Raw genomic sequence first — 19,183 nt, forward strand, 5'->3', positions numbered from 1 at the left:
ATCGTGCCCGTCCCTTGTCCCTTCGATCTATCGCGATCTTCTAAACCTTCATCGATATCTCTGCCTCTTCTCACGGAATAAAGCGATGAACCAGAACAAAAACGGGTGAGAAAGGGTAAAAAGAAAGGATTACTTCTGTTTCTCGATACCCATTCTCAAGTTCTCGGTTCACAATGGAAATCACGATTCTGAATGGACCTGAAAATTGTTTACTTTCCACTTTTTTTTTTCCTTGATAGCCAGCGAAGTGAGAATGGTAGCCATTCTACAGGCGACACGTTTCATCCTGAATTCGTTCAATGGTCGTGTTAACGAGTTACGATTGAACACGGTGGCGCCCTACCAGAGACATTCTTCTTGCCGTAGCTGTCGACCGATCGCATGTCCGCCTTTGTCTCTCGAACCGCCATCTTTCGATCTTTTTCACCCTTCGAACTAGAGCAGAGGAATTGCCGCGCGACTGCAGGTAATTTTAGGTACCAAGGGGAAGTAATACGACACCGCTATCGAAAGCATTTCACTTTTTCTTTTCTTTTCTTCTCTTTCTTCTCTTCAACTTCTTCATTCTCCTCGTTACTCTTCTTCTTCGTCCTTAATTCCAGGGATTCACCCTCTGTACACGGTAGAGTTTCGGTTCGTCGACCCCTCCATCTAAGGATCCAAGAGACTGTTCCCGATTGCTCGTTATTTCGACAAAAAAGAGAAACCAGATGAGACAAAGACGTTGGAAACGAAGGCGATCCGATATTTTCACCGGTTTCACATAGAGCGGCGAGCTCTTTTCTACGGCCGCGTGGAAAGCCGCGGGAGACCTTTCGTGGAAAATGCGAGAACCTGTGGGAAATTGTGAATGGGGCCGACATCCTGCCTGATCGTCGAGATACCAGGAAACGCGGTCTTTCAGTTGCCGTGGAATTTATTGCAAGAATTCGAACGAAGATTCAAATGAATTCTCTACGGCGAAAAGGGAATAAGTCCAATTTACGCTTTTCCAGCTCGTAAACGTTCGTTGTCTAATTATTGACGGAAACTTTCAAAGTGCAGAAATATACGAAACACGTATAACATGCAAAAATATAGAATATTCGAACGAGGAACTTGTTATAGTAAGCGAAACACATCTCTACGTAAGACAATTTTTGTAGTTACAAATCACGAAAATATAAAATTGCGCAAATACCTCTCCACTAGGCATTCAAGAATGTTATCCAAATTTTCTATTTGATAAAATTTGTTTCCATCGTGGTCGTGCTGTCAAATTAATTTAAATCCTATTGCTTCCCAGAATCTAAAAATTCTTTCATGGAATCTACAACCTTCTATCTCGAGTCTTACGGGACCCAAAATTTTCATCGTAGTTTAGACGTTCTTGGAGGAGAAGTTTACGAGGTATAATACAGAAGGAAGTAGGTAGCACGAGGATAAATACAAGCAGGTTATCGATGATCTCGTCGCAAGAAGAGGTCGAAATGAATGGCGGCGAGGAATTTCATTCACGATCTCGCGGCGGTCATCTCGAAAGGACATCTCTGAACTATGTTATCCGAGACCAGGCTGTAGAACGAGGAAATAATCATGGAAGAAACGGATTCTCGAGTTTCGCCAGGATCTCGTCGCTTCCTACTGAAAGAGAACACCCTGTGGATCACGAAGCGTGTGGAGAACGATGTTAAAGATGTACCATAGCGAATCATTTTGCGTGAAATTCTTGCCAGGAAGCAGAGTAGCTTAACGAACGGGTAATTTAACGTATTCGATTTTCTATAATAGAGGACTGCATTTAAATGCAATTACGAGGAGGAAACTAACTTAGGTCGAGAAGAACCAGCTAAGAATTCAAAATTTTCTAAATAACCCAAGTTGGCAGTATTTCATACAAATTGTCCCAGATATTTATTACTCTCATTTACGAAGGGAGCAAAAATAAATACGAAGTCATAAATGTAAATCCGGAACGGTAATCCGTACCTCACGCGATGGTAATGCGAGAAACTTTTTACAGCTTCGTTTCCTTATTTCTCGGTCCTGTTATCCCTGTTTATCGCACGAATTTGCAAATAAGCAATTTTAAATGGAAAAGGGAAATTCGTATTTATTAGGTTATCCGAAAAGCTTCCTTCGTTTTACGAGGATATGACGCACAACGTTTCTTCTTTTATATTATTTTGACGAATTACATACAATCCATCTTGTTCTGTTGAGATAAGCACCACAACATTTCACAGACTTGGTTTTACATTTGTACGAAGGTGCATGAAGGTTGTAAAAAGCGTTTGCGAAAGAAACCTGATATATAAATCGCAAACGATTGATAATATACACTATACTATTATTATTATTATTATTTATTTTTAGTCCGTGCCTTTCTGCTTCGGACGAACTTTCGATTTACATTTCTTACATTTATTGTATCGCACTCCTTATTATATTCTTATCTCTAGTTGCTAAAACTAATGATTACAAACCATTGAAATTTATGACTACACATTATTGTCCTTTGGTCTTTTGCCTCCTTGCTGTGCTACCTTTTTGTCCTTCCTCCCCGTCTTGCATTGTCCTTGCTCTTCTCTTCTCTATTATTGCTTTTAATTTCATTAGTCCTTCTCCAGTCTCATTCAGTGTTTTTCCATGTCTTTTGGTCCTCCCGTTATTTCGCATTCTTCTATTATATGTCTCAGGTCCTCTTCTTCCCTTCCACATAGTTTGCACCTTTTTACTTTCTCCTCTTTCCAGTGTTCCTTCGCTTTGGTCTCGTTTCCACACCTGAATCTGGCTATAATTTTCCTGTCCTCCCACTTCATCCTCCCTTCCAAGTATATACGCCATACTATATTGTACTGTACTACATTGGAAAAATAAATTACAGCAAATTACGCGTAACCTGTGTTATAGCTTGAGCTATACGATTCTCTAGCGAACATTACTTGTAACAGCTTCGGAATTGCGCGAGAATTCCTCTTGCCTCTATAAGTACATACATGAAATCTCTAAGCACAGGCTCTTCGGAGCAGCATGTGCTACGAAAGTCCAAAATTCTTCGAGCACAGTCAATAACATCATGTCACGTACTTTTCTCGCTAAATTTCTCCGGCAGAAGAATACTCTTCCGTAACGTACGAAGATTAACCGAACGATCTGCTGAAAGATTGAAAAATGCTAGAGAGAACGTGGTCCACGTGAGAGGTAGCGACCGAAAATCTGCGAAGCATGCGTCTGCAAGCGTTGCAACCCTAGTGCAACGAGTTAACGATTTTTCTCCCCACCCAGCAAAACGGAAACGAGTTCGGAACGAGTTCGAGGCCCGCGTCGACAGGTTCGTTATCGCGGTGGACTCTTTGTTTGCCAAGCGGTTATTCTTACTCGCGCGACTCTCTCGCTCTTCTTTCATCTACCGGTTCTACGCTGTTCCTTCGCAAACAGCCTCGTGCACGCTCCTCTCCTCTCGTTCTCGGTCTTGAATAGGTGTGCCACGCCGCAGGACACTAGCAGCCGGCCAGGACACAGGTGACATTGGTGACGATCCGCTCGTCCGCGGATGAGATCTCTTCTACTCTCAGCTCGTCAGGACGACAGGATTAGTCTCATTAACTCTTGTAGGACACCCTCCTTTCCCACGCGTCGCTCTTTGCTAAGGTTTCTTTTTTCTCTCAATGCGAACAAGGTAGCAACGGTTGTTGACCATAAATTCTCATTTTTTTCAACATATGCGTACCTCTTTTTGGGGGGGGAGGGCAGATGACACGATCGTGGCATTTATGCATGCATAATGTCGTATTTTGATTACGTTGGAAGATACAGATTGTTTGTATCTTCTGAATCATCAACGTATGTCAGGGTATGTCTGTGTATCTGTATCTTCCGCATATATTCTTCTTGAGTGTAGATACCGTGATATCTGTGTATAATTATTGTAATTATTGTAATTATGTTAGGGGATGCAGATTGTATCGTAATTATATTAGAAGATACAGATTATCTATATCTTCTACGATAATTATAATGCAATAATTATACGTGCACAAATATCACGATCCGCACAAGAGGAGCATATCTATTGGGTTGGAAACTAATGTCAAAAGTATGTTAATATAGGCGCACATACATACAGAAGATGAAGATAATCTGTATCTTCTAACGTGATTTCGCTTTCCTTTTTAGTAATCGATAACGGTGAATTGGGAATGAGAATAGAAGAAATTTGAAACTTGTGAGATCATTTAAGAAATGTTAAATACCCTTGATCTTTGTCAGTGTATTATACACAGATGTGTATACTAGATATGTAATATAGAAGATTAGTATGTCATACTGTATATACATTTAACGTATATATATGTATAACATGCACATTGTAGCTGTACATAATTCTTATCATTCAAAATATAATTGTGAATCATTAAGTAAAAAAGAATATATAATTAAGAATTATTTAACGGTAATTGGCAGTGGAAATGTACCGCGACAGACCGAGAAGAGGCCAGAATAGCACGGTCATAAATTATATTAGGATGCTAAAAAGATTTAACGTATCTGTAAGTACCTTAACTTAATGTGCTGTTTAAGAGGATTAATTAACTGCATTCGTTATGTGCTAAACATTTTGCTATCTAAATATAAATAAATACGTCGTTAAACCAACACACCCTATCTAGCAAAAGTCCATCACTCTTCTTTTTTATCTTACTATATGTTTTTCTTCTTTAATTCCGGTCGTAATTTGATCGCAATTTCAAATTCTCTGGATATAATGATACCGCTTTTTCAACGTGTCCCTTTATGATCCCGCGATTATTCGATTCCAACGTAGTAGCGCGAAGCTTGCAGAGGATTTTGATCGATGCACAGACATTTTGGGACAATAAAGCGCGCGTTGATACCCGTCGAATATGCCGGTATAATTTTCAACGGATCGTTTATCCCGCGTTTCGACGGTTCTCGTTTTTTCCGCTACCCACCGCCCACCCCATCCCCACTCAAACCCGCGGATCCCAGCGTTCGATGATTTATCGTACACGGAAAATCACGCGCGTATATATCGTATAATAATGTAATCGTGGATACACCGGGCGAACCTAGCCGTCCGGTTGGTCGAAAAATTTTCGCGGAAAAGCGATCGGGAATAGATATTCGCGGTAGAATATAACGAAAATAATTCCCCATGTGACGCACTGTCCGTTGATTATTTTATTCCCTAGCAACAGGTGATCACTCTTTCGCCACTGTTTTTCCATGATCGGCGAAAAACCGACGTGCAACAAACTATCCGATAATGCGACTAGCGAATAATCAACCGCGATTCCGTGGATATCCGTGTGTATCGGGTGAATGTTTCGTGACAGCTTACAACGAGATACTATAGGGTACACGTTACAATGAAACACTCTAATATAAACGAATCGTGTAACCAACGATTCTTGCGAATAAAATCAGAATTTGACAATGTACGCGAAAAAATATTTTGCTACTTTCGGTATGCAACACTTTGAGCTTCTTTCCTTGTTTTATCAACGCGTTCGTGCTACGTGCTAGCAAAATATAACGAGAAAACTGGTTAATTCGGATATGAATACGATGTATAATAATTTGCTAAATCCATTTTATATATTATATCAACCACTTGGCATAAAAATTTGCCCATTTATTACGACGAGAAAGATTCTAAAATCAAATATTTTTAACGCCATTATACATTTTCTATACATTTTATACTATCCTTTCGTTATTTGTGATTATTTATTCCCTAAACAAGTCAAGGTGCACAGAGGATTAAGGTTCTCTTACAGTAATTCTTGCCGAATAACATCCAGAAGGCAGTATCCTTTATAAAAACAACAGTGCTGGATTTTTAGGACAAGCAAGCAAACAAAGGCATCATCTCGAGGAACATTCCAGGGAGATGTTTTTTCAGCGACCCTTTTTAGCAGGAAGAATCACGCGAGCAAGGATCTAGGATGCTGGTAAACCGTATTATCCCGCTGGATCTCGTGTCCCACGTACAGATCTCGCAAGCAATAGAAAAGATCAGCGCAAACCCAACCGCGATCCGTATTCTCGCTCGGCAACTTCGAAGATTTTCTCGAAGGACGAACTTTCGGTCAGGGGAAAGCCTATTAGTCGCGAGGATCCCGAGGATCCTTCGTTTCTAGCCAGGGAATAGTCAGTTTGTTGGCCTAGCGAATCGCAAAATCCTACCAACAAAGGCCGCACGACGCATACTTTCGAAAAACCACGTGCTTTCCGACCTCCGGTCTCCCTTCGTTACTTCTTCCTCCATCGAGTTTATCTTCTAGTTCGTGTCACCTTTCCACCTGCTGAAGGCATAAATCATGGCCGTTCGTTAGTTTCGAGCCCAGACATCAATTTGCAGGTGTCTCGACCACCGAATTTCACGGTTGTGAAGGACAGGCTCCTCTTACGCCTTCGCAGTACTTGCGATTTCACGGACTTACTGAGGAAACTATCCTTCGGTTCATCCATTTTTTTACTTCCGTCACGCTTGTGGAAATGGCACGCGAGATTCTAAGTGATTGGTGAACCGATCAGTTGGTTTCATGGTGAGAAATCTTGAACAGGTCTGTTGGAATGCTCTATGGACGATACAATACACGGTGGATACAAATTCATATTTTTCCGATTATCGTCAGCAGGATGGAAATTACGAAACTGTGTCACGGACTAAGTATTGTACTACTAGAAAGAGTGTTGTACTATACTTTATATGAAAATTATATGAAACCTTATATGAAAACGTTGTAGAGAAATAAATGAAAATAAATCTTGGCCACACGACCGCACTGTACACGTTTTTGCTTTGTATTGTACATTAAGTATTGTATACAGAACGTACCATTGTTGTATACGAAAAGTGACCATGATGGGACAAATGAAGCAAAGTAAACATACATTTACAAGAAAATAAAGAGAAGTGAAATGAAGATATAATTGCCAAATTATACTAGGTGATAATCTACTAATCTAATTGTATTATTATTATTATTAAGTATTAGTTTAGTAGTAGTAGTAGTATTAATTAAGCTCATTAGACTTTAAGGGTAGGAGAGAAAGCTAAGTAAATGAGAAGAAGATATAAAAGCACGGCATATGATGGACAAGTTGTAATAGGCTATAAACTATACCATAAAATATCCAGTATTGTATCTTAAAATTTGTGCATTTCTGTACCTCCAAATTTCCCATGAACGTATAACCATAAAAGCTAGTTAGGTTGTTGGAGAAGTTTCTTTCGTTTTATGAGGAAATAATAGACGCACAACGTTTTTTGTTTTATATTATTTTGTCGAATTACGTACGATCCATTTTGTCCTGTTTTGATAAACACCGCGACATTTCACACACTTGGTTTCACGTTTGTACGAAGGTGCATTGTTGTAAAAAACACGTTTGCGAAAGGAGGACACTTTTCGGACAACCAATAATATCAGTTTAATCGTGTTCTAGCAACGAGACTCGAAAAACTTTTTGGAAACGGATCGATACCTTGTCAAAGTATCCGGGAAGATCGTTCTTTCTTTCGACCGTGAGACGATTACTCGTTCGAGTTCCGATCGCTTCCAACGCTCAAATTATTCGGAAGTTTGCCATTGAAATCGATCTTTCGATACTCCGACAGGCTCCATTGCGACAAACATTTGCACGGCTTTCCACCAAGGGAATCTGTCCGTTGGACGTTTTTTCGTCGCGACAACACGTCCTTGAAGATATTCGTCCTAGTGTGTCCAATTGAGACAACAAACGGATGTTATCTTCGATCTTGACTTCGAAAAAGAAACGTGGCGAAGCGGTGAAGCGGTAGTCGTGAACGCGTCGCTGACCCGTCGATATTACGATTAATTGGCTCGTAAATTTTCACCCCAGGGAGTTCCTGGAAGTTCCGAAGGATAATTTATATGTTTTTCGGTCCAACCTGGTACACACCTGGCAGTCTCAGCAGGCGTTTACCTGAACGAAACGAACTAGACAGCATCGCGCCATTTTCCAATCCTATTTTTCCCTTCACTCCATCATTGTCAAAATTTTATCAAAAAATCCATCGACTTTTACTTTTATGTAAAAAAGAAATTTTCTTTTACTCTTTTCGTAATTTGGATTTTTTTTTTTTTTTTTTTAAATAAAAAAGCAGTTTTTAAGAACGTGAAATTAATTGCTAACGCAGTGAATTTAAAATCGTATTTGTCACATTTCTCTTCCGTAGTCTTCAAGTATTCTATTGTATATAGTTCTATAGTTATGAAGCAATAAACGAATAGTTTTCTATTGTTCTTCCACTTTTTATGGAATATATCTATCCCTTTCTAGAGAAACAATGTTTCTTAATTTCAAACAATATCTTTAATTTCAAGCGCGCAACACACTTTGCGCCTTGTAATTACACCGCCAACATTTACACGTATTCACATTTTCACGAATGTAATTTAAAAAATGAAACCTCGGTAAAAAATTGTTACGTCTACTGTCAGCAAGTATTTTAACGAGCAGTGTACTACACATGTTGCATATAGGTTCGCGCGTTATATGCATTCTATGCATATTTTGTACCTACAAATTTCTGATAATACTAACGTTTGCCCTATTAAACACAAGATATAAGAATTGCACTAATTTTTGGCCGATTTCATAGCCACCAAACGCAATAAAATAAACATTCTCTTTTTAGCTATGAAAAGTACTCTTCGAAGAACTTCCTCTTCCTCGAATAACGTTTGAAAAAGCATTCGAAGAATCTGCATTCTCCCGTAGTTTGAGAATATCTTTAAGAAGTTTCGAACAGGCTCGGTGGAATCGCTCGATGAACCTGAAACTTGAAAGCGAGTGCAACGAATCGCGCGTAACACACCTTTCCGGCCGAGTTCCGTATCCGTCAAAAAGTTGGCGGGAACGGTTGGGTCGAAACGCCCATCCACGGAATTACCTTGAAGATTGGAGGGAAAGGCTGCGAGGAAAAACTTTTTCTCTCGCTATAATTCATCGAAGGGCCGCACGGCGAATCGGCTGCACGCGGTTGTCAGCCAAATCAAGCGTAAAACGCGAGGTAATTGTCAATCCGAGAGGGTTCACTCAGAGCGCAGGAAGGGTGCTTGTAGACGAGATTAGACGAAGGGAGGGGGGTAAAACGCGGCACGTCGAATGTTTATAAGCTCATCGTCATTCGATTTTCACGGCTATCGATGCACTCGCAGGATTCGATTTGCGTGCAACCATGTGGAATCGATACGGGCATTTTTCAAATGAAACGCACCCTATGTTTCTCTGTTTCGCAGCCTGTTTCTTTCTAAATGTTTTATTGTTACATTACGTCACTCTGATGCGTAGCTTTGATTCTTTCGCATTCAAATGGAATTACTTTCATTAAAAGCGAATTTTGACAATCGAGTTCGCTCTTAGCGCTACTTTCTTAAATATTCCCATTCTACTTCTATTTTCGCCTAAACGACGATACACCCCGAAGAAAGCGTCAAACTTTATCGAAAAAAGATTACCGTTAAATGCATCGTATTTTATAGTTTGAATTTTATTAAAAAATCCGTAGATTCATATTCATCGATCTGATCAATTTATTCTTCTACTAAATTTACCTTCAATTATTTCCATTTATTTATTTTCCATTTTATATTTTCCCCTAGACGATAATATGCTTTAAAGGAACTGTCGAAAGAAGATCACCGATCGAATGTATGATATTTTAAACGAACAACGTGCAGATAAAAGTTTCTTAAAAGATCCGTAGCTTCATATTCATCGATTCAATTAATCCGTTATTCTGTTAAGTTTACCTTTAAGCGACACCCTCTTAAAGGATCCTGTTTTATTACCCTAAACGGTGATGCACCCCAAAGGGGGCACGGAGAAAACGAAAGCCATAGGCGTTATTCGAGCGTATTTCCAATAAAAAGATCGACGAGCTAGGTTGACTTCGATCGGCAGGGAATCAAGATCAAGAGGCGACCGAACAATCGTGGCGCGTTTCTATGAAGTTGGTCGGGGTGAATAGAATTCGCGATGAAAAGGACGCACGCGTGCGCGCGCGAGTTCAGCCCCCTCTCTTCCTTTTTCCCTATTTTTTTCTTTCCTTTTTTTTCGGCAAAAGCCAGGGTCGCGTCGCGTTTTTCATACGGTCCTCGATAGAGACGGCCGTAAGTGCATTCACCGTGCAAATCGGGTTGCCTCGAGAGTGCAACAATACGCAACAGGTGAGGAGGAGAGATCGGTACGCGTTCAATGGCAGGTGAAGTTTCCTTTCGAACAAGAATAAGTACTCGAGATTGTGCCCGATCCGATTGCCTAAGAAGTTCCTCGCGGAAACGCTTCCCTTATACTTTCGATCTTCCCCATCCCTCCCTCCCTCCCACCCTTTGTCCCTCCCTTTCGAATGACTCGAAGCCCGTTCTAATAAATATTTCGTTCGAACAACTCTTTTTTGGTGGGCTTCTTCACACACAGAATCGTTTCTTTCATCGGTTTTGATAAATCATTCTCGTTACGACGAAGAAAAACTCGAGAGTTGGAGAGAAACAAAAAGGATAGGAAGATTGGGAGCAAAGGGCATGAGAGAATGCAGCACCTGCGCGAGGATGTTGATGCATCTGTCGGCGTTAATTAACGGGCCATTAATTATCCGGAATGGACCAATTAGGAAGATGGTCTTGTTTCGGTCTATCGTCTTCCACTCGGCAACCGCTCTAAGAAACTTGCTTGTACCGTAAATATATAATACCACGTGGCTAGTGGAAGACGTGGAAATTTCCTAGTACCCTGAGATTAACAATAGATATTTGCGAGAGTTCAATCTCTGAATTTCTCGTGTTACCGAGTATGTTGGCAACGATAATTAGATATATCTGACATGTGAATTTTTGTCAATTTTATCGAAGGTGAAGTATTCCTTGGACATTCGTAAAAGTCCAGGACGTACGTTCTAGAAAGGATCGGAAAAAATTCGTCTCGCGCCAGCCTTTTTTTAAAAATATGATAATTTATGATAGATGCTCGCGCGGAGAAACTGTCACGCCCGTGTCTAGACAGAGTCTGGTTTCGATTCCGTGACACGAATAAACAAGCGGAGAATGCAAGAAAAATGCGTTCGAACGTATGAGATGCGTAATCGATTACCCACGATCCATGACAGATCCCTGGATCGTTCCCCTTTCCCGTGAGAACCGTACAAAGAGAATCATCTTTCCGTTAACCATTATTCTTCGTCTTTTTATTTATACCTTAAATCGGAGAGCTTTCTGAAAAAAGGGATACGAAATAATATATTCAATAAATTGTGTCGGAAATTTGAGTTGAGGCTCTTTGATCGAACAACAATATTTTATATCATAAGATTAATATATCATGGTTTCAGATCTGCCCTGAAGAAGCAGATTGCAATGTTTACGAAATGATTGCAATGTTGGCGCAAAGTGTGAGTGCAGAGTGCAGAACACCAAAGCCAATAATTACGTATAGTTGCTAGTTACGTTCGAATTGATGATTATAATGACTCTTAAAGAATTTCTTGGCATTATCACGATATTACATTATATTACCATGTCAAAGAAGATAACAAATTAATCCACCCTGATATTTGTACACGAAGCTTGCACATCATATTTCCATTTTCAGAAAACTTTTCAATTATCCTCGACATCGCTCTTTCAAGTTTATATGTCTTCCATGTTTATATATGTAGGAGTCTTTCATGTCTCAGAAATAACTTCTTATCAAATTGAGAAGGAAAGAATCAGCTTTCCATTTACGATCATAATTAGCGTATCGTTAATACACCCGAAATTATCTTCGATGTTAACAACCCTCTTCGAGTTCATCTTCCAAAGATGGTTTCTTATCGAATTGAAAAATCAGACTCCTCTAATCAGTCGCGAGATCACGGACACTGATACCACGCAAGGAGGGACACAAAGGACAAATTAAACAGTTCCATCGACGGAGAATTTCAGGAACCCTCTCTCGGTGTATACTGTCATTATCTGTCCATCGTAGTTTCCTCGCCCTTTCGTCGAGTTTCCTCGTAGTAGGTCGCGAATCAAGATGGACCGAGGCAAGGGGTGTACACCCTTCATCAAAATGTACATGGACGCGGAGGAAGCGGTCCGGACTGAAGGACGGAAACAGAATCTTTTGAGTCGAGCTGCGGTGTGTGTTGGAAAACGGGATTGCTTCTCACGATTCCTTTCTTCCGATCATGGTCCAATGAAGCTTCTAGGAAATTTTCCCTTCCTGTCAGAGCATTTTAGTCGGAAAGAAGGATACTTAACCCTTATGATACTGATGGTAAATATGTCTCATTATTCCATTGATAGTTATACCATTTCATTTTACAAAATTTCGTTTGTGTATTAGCTGCTACTTTTTAAACGATGTACGTCTTTAAATCTGACAGAATGTTTTCATTTTTAATTACGTTATATGAATACTCTCTTGTCCGATCATGACATTAAAATCAGAAGATCAAGGAAATTGTAGCGTCGCTTATGTTATGTTCTGTTGCTGCCATCTACTGCAATAATGCGTATTTTGCTTGCCTTAGAAATTACAAGTGGCTCGTATTCTTTTCTGGTTTGAGTCTACCATATAGCCAATGCTATAACGTGATTGTGTTGTCTGGAAGAAAGAGAAGTCCGTGCGGAAAGGGTTAAGCGCGAATCAACTCTAAAGATTACTTTCAATTCCATTAACAAATATCCGATAACTCGATAAATAGCGAGTAACGTTCGATAAAAATTTCCTTCCCTAATACAAATTTCAAAGTTAAAAGAAACAAAGAACGAGAGGGTTAAAGAACAGCGAGGTTCGACGATCGTCCGCAAAGCTGAAGAGAAGGGTGCCTTGAGTATTCCAGATCGAGGGCTTCCGAGAAACCGCGAAACAAAGCTCGAATAGAAGGGCTATCTCGAGGAGATCGATCGATGCATCTCGAGCGCCTCACTGCCAACAAAGAGGTATTCCTTTGGAATCGAAGAAACAAAAAAAAAAAAAAAAAAGAAGAAGAAACGCACCACCGGTGCCCCGTTGGTAATCGATCGATCGAGAAAGAAGGGGTTCTCTGGCAAAAGCGCCGACCCCCTCGAGGCAGCAGAGAGAAAAGGAGAAAGAAAGTAGTGGGCGACGAGACGGATAAGTAGGTAGAAGAGCTGAACCCGCGTAGATCAGATCTAGCTTGTGATTCGCCCGCGATCCCGTAATAACGACACAAAAGTAGGATTCTGTACGGTGGAACGAGGAAGAGAAACGACAAGCGTACGCGAAGGGAAGAAGAGAAAGGAGAGACTCGCTGTAGGTGAAGAAAGAAAAAGAAGAAAAAGACTACGAAGAAGAGTGGGGGGATGGAGGAGCATTGAATGTCTGGAGTAAGTAGAGATTTCCGGATGCTGTGCGTGTACGGTCTACCATTTCGCCCTCGTCTTCTCTTACCTGGAACCACCCCCTCTTACGAGCTCACCCCACTCTCTGCTCTTGATCTTTTACCTATGGGAAAAATCTACATTGAGTCGAGAGCGAATGAATGGAGGGAGGAGAGGTGACCGGTTCACGGCGGAATCTTTTGTGGGCCGGATTCCTTCTGTCGGGTCCATCCGCTGCAACAACGTCCTGTGCCACGCTACGACAACCCGGGGTCCTTCCTGAAGCTCGCGAGCACCCACACCCCCACTGTACCTCGAACTCTGCCCTCTCGTATAGCAGGCCGCACGTGCAGGTAGCCGAGATGAACGCGTTCTGCTTTCTCACGGCAATTCTGCCCGGTAACTTCGTCGCACCAATTCCCGCGGTCTGGTTTTCGCGCGAATTCTAGGCGAACGAAAGGTGACACGTTCTCTGTGGACTTTTGTGGAGATGCCGAGTCCTTGACGCAGGAGTCTGGGTCGATCTTTGAAGATCTATGTTACCTTCCTTTTAGTTCTTGATGAAACTTGCAATTGAAGATTGCAGGCGGAGTATTTAACATATACATTTGCAATGAGCATTTTCGTTTACCTGTTCTTTTATTGCACTTTGGATACAATGCTATATCTTTGTAAAGAATTTATATAATCGCACGGCAACATCACTTTCCAGGTTAGAGAAAATACTTTAACACAATATTTTATTACAAGCGTTTTAATAAAGGGTAGAACAGGTAAGAGAAAACGGTATTTCTGAAGCTTAGATGTAATCCAAAGATCAGACAAAAACAGAGTTTTGTCTGAGTGGCATCGACTGACGGTATTTTACATCTAAAAATTGTTTCCTTCTAAAATATATGGAAATATGATTTATCGTGTTTTTCTTCTCTCAAGCAAATGCATTCTGCGCATTTTTACCTTCAAACTCTCCATAAATACATAAAAGTCAGCAGTCGACTAACAACTAATAACTCTATATCCTAACTAATCATCAACAACTCGATTTCAATAATCCGTGACATCAGTTAACACCGAATGCACGTAATCGAGAAACAAAGACTAAGAAACATGGGTTAAGAAAAAGAGGCGCACGAACTCGAGAAAAAAGTCTTTCCCCATGCTCGTCTAATAGAGGCACGTGACGAAGCAGTATCCACGACCTTTGCTTTCATATTCCTCCGCTCTGATCTCTCACGGGAGGAGATTAGTGAGTTAGACTCGTGCGTTGTCCATCCAAACGGACACGTCGCGAAGATAAAGAGAGAGACGTCAAGCGGAGAGTCTCTTGCTCGTCTCTAGATAATTACGATCTGTACGTTTATTTCTAGAGGAGTCTTTGACCAGGGTGAAACCGCTTACACGCCCATTTACAGCCGGGTGTGGCGGTAATTTATTTCGACAAGTGGCGAAACCATGTTTCAACGCCGCCAGCGTTTGTTTGTCTGAGAGGCGACGCGAATTCTTTTAATTCTTTAACGAGGAAGGTAACGATTGCGTAACGCTACCTCCGCACCATCGTTACGCAACCACTTTGCGAAAGAAACGAAGAGATTCGAAGTTTGTCGAGTCAGTAAATAAGAGTACCCTACTGATCCATATAACAACCACGTAGAATAGAAAGAAACAATTCGCTTCGCTTTCCATTGTAATTCGCGCGAGTCGAATAACAATCGACTTAAAGCGAATTAAAATCGAGTGGATTTTTCAAACGTGGCATAGCTTCGTGATCGACTGATATTCCTAGCGATATATTTTTAATGTAACGTAATATATGCAATATATGTTTTGCGTTGTTGATGAATGTAAAACTTTTGGATATAAGAACTTGTCTTTTTCTTTAAATAAATACAATTTAGATATTACAGTTGTCTCATTAGGTAAAACAATTTTCTATCCTGACTTCATTCTTCTAGTTATGTTGATAGAAATATGAATTTGCATAGATATTTATCGTCTAGTTATTGGTTGTTAGAAGTCGAGATATTTGAGGGACTATTTATCGTTGTTTGAGGGAAAGAATTTGGAAAATGTGGAACCCGAATTCCCCCCCCCCCGCTCCCCCCTACAGAGGAAAATATCCCATGGAATGGGAGAATCTATTTCTTCTGGGTTCTTTCTTCGCGGTCGGGAAGGAAATCCAGCGCGTTCCGTGCCAGGGGAGGAAATATTTTTATTGGGACGATTGCGGTTGACGTACGAGGGTCCTTCGAATTCGCGGCGCCGAGATCCATCGTGGGATCACGGTCTCTCGAGTGTCCTGATTGATTCTCCTCGTCGCTAGCTGCAAGAAAAATTCAAAAATAATTCCGGAACAAAATCTGCAGCCAGTCATCTGAAGGAGACTGCCTTGAAATTATTATTATCGCGAGCATCAAACTTTTTGTTCTACAAGCAAAAAGCCAAAGAAACAAGATTTTTGCATGTTTATGATAATAAAGTTTATTCATAAAGAACAGCTTAATACATTTGCAACTTTCAGAATATCGCTACGCTTCGCTTCTATTTTATTTCTCAACAGAAAAAAGATTAATTATAAAATAATAACGTTTGTTTCAACGCACTGATCATCGTTTCATGTATCTCTTTGCCTGAATCGTTTTATCGAAACGCATAACTTGAAAACGCGACAGTACTGTCTACATCTATGTGAAAGAATATCGCTTATTGCAACATGTTACATATACTACGTAATGTTTGAATAAATATTTAAACAGGGCAAAGTTTTGTTACAAACAGTAAATTAACGCGACGCAGTATACGCGTTAAAGTCAGTCATGCGTCAATGACAGCGTGTTGAAGAAGCAATAAATGTAAAACAGATGAACGAACCGACCTTGACCTCAACGTGCGAGAAAAACTTCTAATAAGATTAATGGACGATTCAACTGTTTCTGTTTAAAAAATAAAAAAACGGTATTTTAGACGACCTAAGGCTAAACGTTCAGCTTTTTTCGTCGTAAGTTAAAGATAAATGATATGGATTTTAATTAACAGGAGGAATACGAGGCTGGACCATCGCGTGTGCGCGGGGTTTGAGGAAACAGCGCGCGAGCGGATCTTTGTTAAGAGAAATTTAGACACAGCCTCTGCGTTATGCCACATTAGCGCTCCTCGGGATTCCGGTTTTTCAATACGACCAGTCATCCTCGAAGAATCGACAGACAATGTGGCGGCAGCCCCCTTCCTCGTCACTGGACCCTCGTAAGTAGCGCGCTCTCTTTATCTTTCCCTGCTCTCGTCAGCCGGATCAGTAAAGTAAAAAAAAAGAAAAAGGAGGAAAAGTAATAAAAAAAAAAAAGGTAGAGCTTTGGACGTGCGTTTACTCAAAGATCTAGAATCCCGACATTGTGTTTAATCGCAAGGAAACTTAAACCAAACTGTGTTACCAATCGATTATTTCAGCCGCTAGTTCCTCGAATCGAACATTTTTCCAACTTGTTATTTCTTTGTTATAGATATGTACAGTAGCTATGACGATTGTGGATAATTAATGAAATTTTCTGTACAAGATCGGGGATTATTATCCTAAGATGTTTAATAGAGCGTGTCTCAATGAAAAACACGATGACGTGTCTATTGGGACAAATCGTAAAGTGCAATTGCTTTATCTTTGCTGTAGGAGCTTGGAAATAATTGCGATTTGCGAAGAAAACATAGCACCCGAATAATTAATTATACCACGATCTTTTTATGCAATTATAGAAAATTTTAAAAACAAAATTGCACATAAAATTTGCAAAAGTTTCTTTATCTTTGTAAGGGAATGATTTCCTTATATTCGGTTGCTAACTGAGTAATTACAGATTTTGCCAATAGGTGGTGTCAATATTACCGAATAGAAGCCAAGTTGTCAACCTAATAGAACGAAGAAAACCATTGGCATAACCTATCATATTCATCACGAGAGTTGTTTACAAAACTCGAATTTTAGAATTAAAGTAGTAAAGACATAGATCGACGTCTCAGTGGGGCACTCGAAGGACGTGGAAATAGAATCGTTCAAGTGTTGCAGTTGAATCGAACAGTTTATCGACAAGATGATCGAGTAGCGACGGAACGAAGAGTGGACAGAAACTGGCCGCGAGATGACTCAGTCCATGACTGGCCGGCTAGAAACTACGTTTCGCGTCGCATCGGTTTCATCCACGGCCCAGCAATGATCATTCCCCATGGTGGACGTGCGGGACTGACAGACTGGAGGCTTCGCGTTCATTAGCTAGCTATTCAGTTCAACGGGCCAACTGGCGAGGGTGGATTCTGACTCCGGTGGCTGCTGGAATGTCCGACATGTTACTCTATCCTCACACATAATTACACAAGCCTTGGCAGACGCAGCCGCCATGGTTCGCCCTTACGCCACCGTTCACCTTTTATCGCTCCGGATGAACAAAATCACAGCCTTCCGGGGATCCGTCAGGCATCTGCTATATCACCATCTTTCGATCCTTCGAGAACAGTCGTTGCTTGTAAATTAAATACATTCCTGGTTGTAGAATTATTGTATGTATACGCCCGTTTATAAGCAGACTGTGGATATTTATTGATATTCAGATTTTTATGTAATTAAAACGATGAAACCTACATAGAAAATTGTTTAATATATTAAACTATGTAAAGTATTATTTTTTGTAAGTATTATATATTGTAAATATTATAGATATTATTCTGAAATTAATATATTAAATAATTTAATTTAATATATTAATAATAATAATATATTAAAAGAATTTAATATATTAAATTTTATCGTGTCATAATATTTCTTTATTTATTTGTTTACAATAATAAAAAACACCTTTTGTCGTATAACGTAATGAAATAGGGAAAGCTCATAATTAAAATACATATATATTTTGCAGGGCACAGAGACCATTTACGTGAACTCTTCCTCGATAGTTAAAAAGAACTGGTAAAAGGACAAACAAGGATAGGTGAGTAAAATTATAAAAGTCATTCCAGCACCAATTAACGGTTCGCACGTGGCAAAGTACTAAAATTAAGTTTAAAAAGGGAAGGAGACAATAATATATACCAATACCTGATACCTACTACCCAAAAGTTGAGATTACTTAATTATAAAACTATTATCGACTCCTTGAAATATTTCTAGAGCTTTAATGGCTTCATAATGCTATATATTGCACTATAATAATATATATATATATATATGTCGGGGAACTGTCGTGATGAGGTCCCGAGTCGTCATCGGAGGAGAGGTATTGGGCGCTCAATGATTCTTCACTGGAACTATGCATCCTTCTTATACAATCGAAGTGACGTCTATTCGTACGAGTAGGGGTTTTTACAGAGTTATTAAGCACTCGCGGCGGTTCGATACTGGTGACAATGGTCCAGGGTCCGATAACGAATCCGCGGTCAACGGGATAACAGGTGTATGTTCTCACAAGCTCTGAGTTCACTGATCACAAATACGTTATTCCTTCTCGTCGATGAGATCGCACGAAAGAATGAATCCTCCGTCGCGCTGATGCCACCGAGGAAAACTATGACGGGGTGTGTCTAAGGGCACGAGATCGTCGGATTCGTGGAACGATGCCCTCGTTCCGAAGGTGAGAGAAATTGACGTTGCTGTTAATTCGTCAATTTCCCATATCGGTGGCAAAAGGAATGCTACCCGGCCTTGGGGAAAAGTCGTCCGTGAGGAGGTAGGTTTTCCCTAATTTCTCATAGTTGAGACAAAGGCTGTTTGTCCGGGGAACAGTGTCTTTGTTAGGCAAACGTTCGTTCCCTGACCGCGGCCACGTTGGGGACTGGTTGTC

This window comes from Bombus pyrosoma, linkage group LG13, assembly GCF_014825855.1.
Source record: "Bombus pyrosoma isolate SC7728 linkage group LG13, ASM1482585v1, whole genome shotgun sequence".
Lineage (NCBI taxonomy): Eukaryota > Metazoa > Arthropoda > Insecta > Hymenoptera > Apidae > Bombus > Bombus pyrosoma.